The 10,650-nt window shown below is 41.2% G+C and overlaps 1 long non-coding RNA gene across 1 annotated transcript; it reads right to left on the minus strand.

The window, feature by feature from the left end:
* Nucleotides 1–5,349: 5,349 nt before the first annotated feature.
* LOC131424298 (uncharacterized) lies at nucleotides 5,350–10,151 on the minus strand. The gene is made up of 3 exons (XR_009227066.1): nucleotides 9,931–10,151; nucleotides 8,145–8,319; nucleotides 5,350–6,155 (listed from the first exon to the last, which is right to left on the minus strand). It is a non-coding gene; the product is annotated as an uncharacterized LOC131424298 (long non-coding RNA).
* Between the last annotated feature and the right edge of the window lie 499 nt (nucleotides 10,152–10,650).

Here is a 10,650-nt window from a genome sequence, read left to right on the forward strand (position 1 = left end):
ACACAATGTGGTCTGTAACTGTGGCTGGCCAAGTTTTATCCATGATCTGGGTGGTGGTTATAAGAATGCACCATACAGTAATTATTTATTATGTAAATGTGGTTTATGTGGCTTGTGAATATTTTAAAATATTTTAAAAATATGCTCGGGATGGTGTTAACTTTTGAGGAGAGGGGCACAGAAATTTTGAAGCCATGATTGCTTCCCCCTTTTTATCTAAATTGGTAGTTATATGGATGTGTGTAAAAATGGGCTACAATATGCATCTTTTTTTTTTACTCTCCCATGTTTGTCTTACTTCAATAATAAAGGTTATTTTAAAAATTAAAGAAAGAAAGCACAAGAGAGGCTCCCTTAGCCTCTGATTTCATTTACCCTGCATGTTTTATTTCAGGAAATGCTGCTTTCTGGTATCCTCTGTGTCATGGGAGAAATACATAATTTCATCCTCGATTTGGAAAGAGTGCAGAGGCTATTACATTATTTAGCTGGCGCTGTGTGGAAGTGGTGCTTAAGGAGAGACTCTTGGTGCCAGAAATTTCTTTGCAATCTATCATGCTAGACGCCGTTGATTTGTGTTTTAAACGTTGCCTAATGCCTTTGGTGGTATTTGAATTCCTATTGTGAACTGTGAGAGCTGTCTCTCATTGGAGATAACATCATAGTATGTAGAGAGAGGACCCAGTTATTTCCAAATCCATAGATTCGTTGGGGCTGGGCGATGTCAAATCAGCACCTGAATAAATAAAACATGAGCCCATTAGTGCAGCTTATGTGACCTGTCAGCATCATTAGGCTCTGCTGTGCACAGGAAGCCAGCTGGGATCAGGCCTTTCATAATGATGGTGTGTCTCTCTCCAGAGGGCCTAGCAAACCCAGGCTTTGCTTTTTGAATAAGCATTCTGGTGTTTTCTTTCCAGGAAAGGGACTCGCTTTATTTTCAGATTGCTGTAATTCAAACCCTGTCCTCCTAGAGGTCCTCCCACATGCTGTGAATGGAAGCATCCAACCAGATTCCATAGAAACTCAGCTCCACCAACCCAGTTTATCTGATGACCACGGAGAAGCAGAATATTCACCAGGCCTTACATTGCTGACATTGAGAATCTCTGCAAGGACCCCCAGCTTGATAGAACAAACTTGTTAACTTTGCAACTCAAACTCACATAATATATGTTAATGTTAAATGCGGGGGGGAGGTACTGGGGATTGAACCCAGGACCTCACACATGCTGGGCAAGCACACTACTATTGAGATGTACCCCCAATCTCCTGTGAATGTTAAGAGTGTAATGTTTAGGAACATCAACCTGGACCTAAACTACCCAGATCCAAATCTCAGCCTTGTCACTTAGTAGCTGGGCACACTTGGGCAGGTTACTAAACCTTTCTGGACCTCAGTTTACTCACCTATAAATGTGGACCATGTTAATAACTATTACACAGGCTCAGGTGAGAATTAAATGGCAAAATGTATTTAGCACTTGGAACAATGAGTACTGCTGGGATTATGGTTAGTAGTAGCAGCAGTAGCTGTGTGAGCTTGCACATGGAACTTAAACTCCCTGTACTTTCCGTTTGGCTGATCCAGTCTTTCCTCTAGTACTTACTTTACAGGATTGTTATGCATATTGAATTAGTTAATCCACTGCCCAGCACATAGTAAATAGTAGTCTGTGAAAGTTAACGATTATTATTTGGTCTTTTCTATTTTCTCACCTACAGCAATGTAAATAGGAAGGTGCACTGAATTTAATTTCTACAATATGTTCACCAATTTTCAGGAACAAATGATTGTTTTTTTTAAAATTTCGCTATTACATTTTACAGAGTATAACAGAAATGCCTTTCAATAATAAGAAATTTGGAAAAGGGAAAAAATAAAATTTCATAATCTCATTGTTATGGTTTGGATGTGAGGTGTCTCCCCATGACTGGGTTTAAGAGTCCGGCAAGTAGAGTCTCTCTCTCTCTCTCTCTCTCTCTCTCTCTCTCTCTGCTTCCTGATCACACGTAAGCACCTCCCTCTGTCACGCTCTTCTGCCACATTGCTCCGGTCTCACCTGAAGCCCTGAGGAATGGAGCCCGCTGTCTATAGATTGAGCCTCTGAAACCGTGAGCCCTCCAGTAGACGCTTCCTCCTCTACAGTTGTTCTGCTTGGGTCCTTTAATCACAGCAGTGAAAAAGCTGACTAAAACACTCATTAGGCAATTATATGCATTTTACAAATTTTCTGTTTTTCTCTCCAGTCCCTTCTGTACCGCGCACAAACTCAGAACAAGGTAAAAGGAGGTCGTTGTTTGAATTCCTTTTAGAGGGAAACCATCTCACTTTAGCAAAAATCCTGAATAACATCACTGGCATGAAAAGCAAAACTGTCAGGGCATTAGTCAAAAACACAGAAAGAAAGGGGATCCGCTCTGCCACAGTAGTGAAGATGCACACCGCAAGCAACGGAGAGAGGAAGGCAGAGGGAAGGGTTAAGATGCAGTGAAGTGCTCCAGGGTCAAAGAAACCAAGTCTGGTGTTAAAGCCCCATCATCCTGTAATCCTGCTTCCGGGGGTTCACTAGAAGAACTGCTGTCAGGACCTCGAGAGGTACACATGCCCATGTTCACTGCAGCGTTGTTTACAACAGACGTGCTACAGAAACAACCCGCGTGTCCATCATCAGATGGATGCATAAAGACAACGTGCTTTCTACATCCAATAGAATATTATTCAGTCTCAAAAAAGAGGGAAATGGTGCCATTAGCAACAACAGGAAGGGACCTGGAAGACATTACGGTAAGAGGGAGAAGTCAGTCACAGAAGGACAGATGTGGCACAATTCCATGACAGGAGTGACCTGAAACAAACTGACAGAAACAGAGAACAGCAAGGTGGGACCAGGGATGGAGGCAGGGGAGTGAGGAGCTGTTCCATGGGCGTGAAGTCAGTTATACAAGCTCCTTCCCTGATCAGGCAGGAAACATTCCAGATCTTTCCACGCAGCTTCCCTAAGTGTTCCAAAGCTTATTGTAAATATGACTGAAAGCAGCCTGTAATACCCACAATGCAACCAAAATGCTTTCTGGTTTTGAAATCGCCTCTGCCAGAAAAACTAGTCCGTCGTTGTACAGTTCAGCCTTCCACAAAGGCGAAGAGCACCGAGGCAAGGCACCGGGCGTCTTTGCCACAGTGGTACAGGGGCCACTGCTAGTCCAGTTTCCAATAAAATCCTCATTTGCACTGGAGACAAGTGCCCTAGACTCATCTTCTGTGCCTCACCACAATCACCTGTAACACTCCGCTCACAGCATTCTGGGCCTTTTCTCTCCTGCCCCTCCAAACCCTTCCGAACTCTTCCCTTTAACCAGTTCCAAAACTGCATCCACATTTTCAGCTATAGTTACAGATATGGCCCTGCTCCTTTGTGTCGGTTTTCTGTCACCCTAACAAAACACCGGACATGGACTAACTTTATAAAGAAGTTTGTTTAGGTCACAGTTTTAGAGGCTAAAACTTCAAACAGCACTGACTGACAAGGTCCCCAGGACAGATGGCAGGAGGTATCACATCTCAAATTAGGAAGCAGAGTCAGGTGGGTGGGTGAGGCTCACCTCTTTTATAACAGCCCTTCCATAGAACCATCTGAATCCTCCAGGGCAGTGTCAGCAAAGACCCAAAACCTCCCAATCTTAAAGGTACCTCCAGCTCCCAATTGCCCCATTGTGGGGGCTAAGACTTCAACACATGGACCCTTGACGGACAAACCACACCCAAACCGTAGCAGAGGTAGATCTCATGTTAAGTGATCTTAACACACATACATACAAACACACACACACTCACATACATACACACACATGCAAAGGGACAGGAGAAAACTTTTAGAGGTTTCTTATCTTGATTGTGGTGATGTTATATGCAGGTTCCAAATTTATCAGATTATATACATAAGTATAAGGTTTTTTAATCAATCATAGCACAATAAAGCCATGTAATAAGTCTGATATAACTTCAATCACTTGTAACATAAAACCCCATCCATCACGCAAGAGTTGTCTATCATTACCAAAACTGTGACTGTGCATGTGTTTAGGTGTGTTTCATGAAGCATGGAGACATACGGAGTCCCACACTCAGACCAGTGTGGTGCAGAAGAGAGAGCACACCTGGGCGTCACAGAGGCTAAGGGTTAACAAGTTTCCTTTAACCACTTCTTGAATAATGGGGCTCCTAGGCTCTGAGGACACAGCTACAAGTCTATATTTCCAACTCTTGCAGCAGGCATCCACAAGAAAAATCCTGAACAAAAGTTCAGGGAAGAGGAAATGGTAGATGCTACTTTTGGCCAAGCCAAAAATGCATCGCGCACAAGCCTGTGAATCAACCCAAATCCTGGACTTGGAGCCAGATGCAATGGTCTGTCTCCCTGGGGAGGAGGCAGGGTCTCCTTTACCAGGAGAAAGCAGTTTGTGAAAACCTTAGAAACTCCAAATGGGCGGTACTCTCTGGTGTCTACTTCATTGCAGCACTAGGGCCCAGAAAGGACAACAAAGATGACAGTTCTTCCTGGAGAGCAGAACCGGAATCCCATCTCAAGTCACGGAACTGCTAAAGCAGGGGCACCCGTCGTTCCTGTCTGTCCGATCCCGTCATTGCTGGGGACCACAGCCTGCTGTGGGTGCCCCATTCTCTGCTTTTCCAAATGAGGACTTCTATCGAAGTTGTCCTCGCTTCAGTTTGCCATTTAAGAGGGGACACAGACCAGGAGAGGCCACACCCAAACAGGATGAAGGAGAATGCCTATCCACCTAAAATCCTAGCCACTAAACGGAATGAGCTTTTGAGAAACTGAACTCAGTTGTGGAGGTGAGTACGGGCTATGCATTGGAAAGGAGGGGCATGTTGACATTCAGGTATCCAGAAAAATCCACAACAGCTGTCTACTGGTAGGTCCCCGACCAAATCCTGTTCCCCTTCTTCCACAGTAATAGCTGACACTGGAATCGTGACAGCCAGCTGAAGTCCCATTCCCCAGCCTCCCTTATAGCTAAGTACAGCCATGAGATGTGACTAGGATTGGTATGTCTCACTTTCAGATCATGTCCCCAAAAGAGTGAGTGCTTACTGGTCCTAGATTTTACATTTTTAAAACAGTGTCCCCAAGCTGTCTGTGCTAAAGGACAATCTCTCATGGATACTTTTGAAGAATACCACAAAATTAGTGGTATGAAATCATGAAATGAATACAAAAATAACACAAACCCTAAATATTTTAATAGATACGCTGGTAATAAAATAATACTTCCATAAATATGATTAAAAAAACAGAAAATTATAAAAACTGTGCACATTACATTTATTCAAAAACATGAAAGACTCATTCACTAAAAATAATAAAACATTGCTGAGAGAAATTGAAGAAGACCTGAGTAAATGGGAAAACGTAACATGTTCAAGTATTGAAAACTCAATATTCTCAGTCCTCCCCAAATTGACATATAGAGTCAATGCGATCTCAATCTCCTGCAGGGCATTTTTGTTGAAATTGAGAGACTCGTCCTAAAATGGAAATGGAAATTCCTGCAAACTTAAAAATATAAAAGTCATTTTTAAAACTAGAAAGCTGGAGGAAACAATCGGATTTCAAGATGTACTATAAAGCTTCAATAATTAAGATAATTGATGAAAGAATCAGCATAAAGATCAATGGAACAAAACAATAAATCCAGAACTAACCCTATTTATATATGGTCATTTCATTTTCTACAAATAGGCAATTCAATGGGAAATAGGCGATTTAATGGGAAAGGGACAGTACTTTTCACAAACAGAGCTGGAACAACTGGATATCTATGTAGGAAAAAAAAAGCTCATTAATCCTTACCTCAAACCATCACAGAAATGAGAAATGTATTGTACCCTAAATGACCAAAAAAAAAAAAAGCCAAAATTTGTAATTAGAACATGGGAGAAAATCTTTATAACCTTGAGGGAGGCAAAGTTGTCTTAAATGGAGTCAAACTACAAAGAGTAACATTTTTTTTTTCTTTTCAAAAGTCATCATTAAGAAAATTTACCTGGGTGTGGTGGTGTATGCTTGTAATACTAACAATGCAGGAGGCTGAGGCAAGTTCAACGTCAGTCTTGGCAACTTAGCAATACCCTGTCCCAAAATAAAAAATAAAGGAGGATTGAGGATGTCCGCAGTGGAAAAGCACCCCTGAGTTCCATCCCTGGTACTGTCCCCGCCCCCCAAAAAAGGAAAAGAAAACTGAAAGACAAGGAGATTCATGCCACATATCTGATAAGACTTGTATCAAGATGTATTAACTACTTTGACAACTCAATAATAAAGCCACAAGCACATTTTGAAAAGGATTTGATTTGAACTGACTCTTCATGGAAGAAGCTATGTAAATGGTGACAAACACCTGAGAGTCACTTACTGTCCTTAGTCATCTGGGATATGCAAACTAAAACCACAATGAGGTATGGCAATATGTAAATCAATGGATGTGTAACTGATGTGATTCTGCAATCTGTATATGGGGTAAAAATGGGAGTTCATAACCCACTTGAATCAAAGTGTGAAATATGATATATCAAGAACTATGTAATGTTTTGAACAACCAACAATAAAAAATTAAAAAAAAAAAAAACCACAGTGAGGTCCAACTAGGCCCAGTGAAATGGCTTTTTTTTTTAAATGTCACACCTGGACTAGGACAGTGGTAGGAGTCAGACTAGAGGCCCTGGTGTCCTGGAAGGAGCAGGTCCCATTAGAATCCAGGGAGCCTCCTAGGACACACTCTTCCTAGGGGGGAAAAAACGTGGGACAGTTTGGTCCTTAGGCGGATACTTCTCTGTTCTCAGAGGGGAGGATCTTATTAAAGTCTCGAAACCCTAAAGAAAAAGAAAGTGGTGAGAAAAATGAAAACATGTGTTCATATATTAGATGCTGGAAGGAGGTGATTCTAAAGTCCATATATGTAAATAAGGAGGCAAGAAGGGTCAGGGCATTTTTGAAACCAAAGAAAGAAACATAAAATTGTCCTATTAAATAAATGATATTGACATCACAATAATTAAAGTATGTGTGACATGAATAAGCAGATCAGTAGAAGAGAACTGAAAGCCCAGCCATGAATCAAGATGCATACGGGTATTCAGTATGTGATGAGGTTAGACAGCATATCAATAAATAGAACTCAGACAGTATGTAGAGATTTGGAGAGTGAAAAGCTACATATAGGTCATATTGCATATACCACATTAAACCTCAAATGCATGAAATTGTAAAATAAATAAATAAAAATATAAAAGCGTTAAAAGAAAATATGGGTGAAGTCTTTAAAAATCTTAAGAGTTGGGAAGATTCCCACCCCCGCCACCCCCGCCCAAGGAAAACTCAAAACTCAAAGCCATAAAAGAATATCCTGCTAAATTAAAAATAAAAACCTTCCTGATTAAATTACAAAAATCAAAGTCAAAGAAAAATGAAGATTTTGGAAAAATATAGAAATGTTTTTCACAGAAAACGATGAACTTTCCCTAGTATATAAAAAGCACCTAGAGTCAGGCATGGTGGTGCACACCTGCAATCCCAGGGACTCAGGAGGCTTGAGGCAGGAGCATCATAAGTTCAAGGCCAGCCTCAAAGACTTAGCAAGACTCTATCTGAAAATAAAAAATAAAAAGGGCTGGAGATGTAGCTCAGAGGTGCAGCACCCTGAGCTCAATTCCTGGTACCAAAAAAAAAAAAAAAAAAGAATCATTTTGGACTTCCAGTCAATGGAACCACAGAATAACATATTCATAGTGCTTTTTATTTTAAGAGAGAGAGAATTTTTTTAATATTTATTTTTTTAGTTTTCGGCAGACACAGCATCTCTGTTTGTATGTGGTGCTGAGGATCGAACCCGGGCCGCACACATGCCAGGCAAGCACGCTACCGCTTGAGCCACATCCCCAGCCCATATTCATAGTGTTTTAAGCTACTACATTTGTGGTAATTTGATTCAACATCAAGAGGAAACCAATACATTATGCACATATTATTTGTACTACTTTTAAAAATTGAAAGAAACAAACAACCAGAAATCAGCCTGTCTTATAATAAGAGGAAGAAGGCAGAAATGGAATGAGGTCCTACCTTTGTCCTTGGTGAAGACAGGGAAAGTCATGATTTCATTTGTATCGCTTCAGACACTTTAGCCAGGCCAGCCAAACTTCAGACAATCTTTTGTGGAATTTCAAGTCTCCTGTTGTCACACACTTCTGTGCTGAACGTCTTTCAGTATGGAAGAACGTCCTGCCATCCCAGTCACCTGCAGTAGTCATAAGAAGCCAAGTGATGTTCATGCATCTAGGCCCCACCACTACAACCTGTCCCTATCTTGGCCATTGATTTAGAATTCCATGTAGTGGTCAGTCAGAAGGATTGGAAAGAGGTCACAGGACAGCTTCTAGCAGATGTGTGACCTAGCTAGGCGGTTCAGGCCACCCACATTTTATCACAGCTTCATTCCACCATTCCTCTGGTAGAGGGCTCCTCTGCGTTTTCCCATTGCCAGAATGTTATATTTTAGGACATGTGCCCAGCAGCGGAACTTCAATGCTGTCACAAACCTACACTGACTGGGTGATGATTAATTGTTGTGGCACTGGGGATTGAATCCAGGGACGTTCTAATACTAACCTACATCCCCAGCCCTTTCTATATTTTATTTTGAGACAGGTTCTTGCTAAGTTTCCCAGGCTGCCTTTGAACTTGGGATCTCCCTGCCTCAGCCTCCTGGGTAGCTGGGATTATAGGCCTATGCCACCATCTGGGGCTTGACTTTTAACAGGGTATTATTATTATTAACAGTTCTCTTTTAACAGGGTATTATCGTATGGTTGATGCGTAGTTGACTTAGCAGGGTAAAACACCCACCCCGCAAACATTCTTACTAGTTAATAAATTATGGGTGACCATTCCTAGACTCATTGTTACTACAAAACCCAGGGAAGGCCTGAGGATTTTCCATTAAGTATGACAGAGAGAATTTACTCTGAGGCCCCTTAAGGAGATCTTGTAGGAAAACTTGCTTTCCCCAGAGTCATAAAGAACAAGCAAGTAACTAACTCACGAGTGGAAACAGAACTTTATTAGAAATACAATTCCATGATGGTCATTAAAACTAATGGGTTAATTTTAATATTTATATTATACTTTTAAAAAATGCATAATGACTCTTATTAAATCCTCACCAAAAAAATAATTATAAAGTCTATTCTCTACATGAGGACAGATTACACAGACTTCATAAGGAAGAAAATCCTGTCACTTACTACAACATAGACAAACCTCAAACATTATGCTAAGTCAAATATGCCAGTCACCAAAGAACAAATCCTACAGGATTCTACTCATGTGAAGTAGTCAAAAGCATAGAAACAGAAAATAGAAAGTTGGTTATCAAGGGCTAGATGAAAGGTGAGAAGAAATTATTTTTAACAGGTTTAGAGTTCCAGTTTTTCAAGATGAAAAAGTTCTAGAGATCAATTGTACAACAATGTGAATATACTTAGCACTATTGAAAGATACACTTAAACATGTTTAAGATGGTAAATTAAATGTTGTGGTTTTTACCACACTTTTTTAAAAAGAAAAGAATTCACAACACACACACACACACACAAACACACACAGAGAAGAAGTAGTGTTTTTCATGCAAGAAGCCAGATGCTGACCTAGGAATTAATTGCAGTGCTTTGGAGACCAATCTAAGCTATGTGCTAAAACTGGGAAACTCAGCTGTCGTTCCTGGGTACGACACATTTAATCAGATTGGAACCCAGAGCCTGAAGTTTTCAACTATTTATAGCTGGGCTGAAATAAGTGCTGTCCATGCTGAATCTGGAGAAGGGGAGGGAAGGCGAGGAGACCCACTCACCTGGCCGAGTGCTTTTACATCCAAGGTGCTGGGTAAGTCCCTCCCAGTTGGACTGACTGGTCCCTGCCATTTCTGGTGCTGACTTACTTGCTCTCAGAGATGATCTCCTAGGAAGTCACACACTGTCTTGGGGCCCCTGACTTCTTGCCTCTAATCTGACCCAACACCAAATGGCCAGCTATTTGCAGTGCTCCTGCGTCCACGCCGGGTCTGAATCTCCATTCTGCTCTCCCCATAATCAGTTACTGGCTGCCCTTGCCTGATTTTTCCATCCTCTCTGCTTGGACTTGTTCCCTGCCCCTGTCTCCTTCCTGTTTTTCCTCTTTGCCCTCTTGACTCCAGTGATTGCTGTACTTTTCCAGCTGCTTCATCCCCTCTCTGTTTCGTGGTTTCAAATCTTGATACAAAATACAACTACATTTAGCAAGAAACCCTGGGAATCATTAGAACATAGCTAAGAATTCTTACCATCTGTATACAATTGTTAGAGTCTGTAAACAAGTCAAAATAACACCTGGCATTTTGCCAGGGGAATGTTAAAGTTCGTAAATAAGTCTGGATGGTGCCTGGCAAAATGCCGGAGGGAGTGGTTTGAGAAGTAACAAAAGCGAGCCATTAAGTGTGGAGATTCCTGATTGGTTGACTGATGTATCTAGTTTATGCTAATTAGATAAGCTGTGTGGAATGTATAAATACTGCTCCTGTCCTGGAATAAATGGC

The sequence above is a fragment of the Marmota monax genome, unplaced genomic scaffold (assembly GCF_021218885.2).
Source record: "Marmota monax isolate L192 unplaced genomic scaffold, Marmota_monax_Labrador192_F-V1.1 WCK01_AAM20220418_F8-fsc00040, whole genome shotgun sequence".
Classification (NCBI taxonomy): Eukaryota; Metazoa; Chordata; class Mammalia; order Rodentia; family Sciuridae; genus Marmota; species Marmota monax.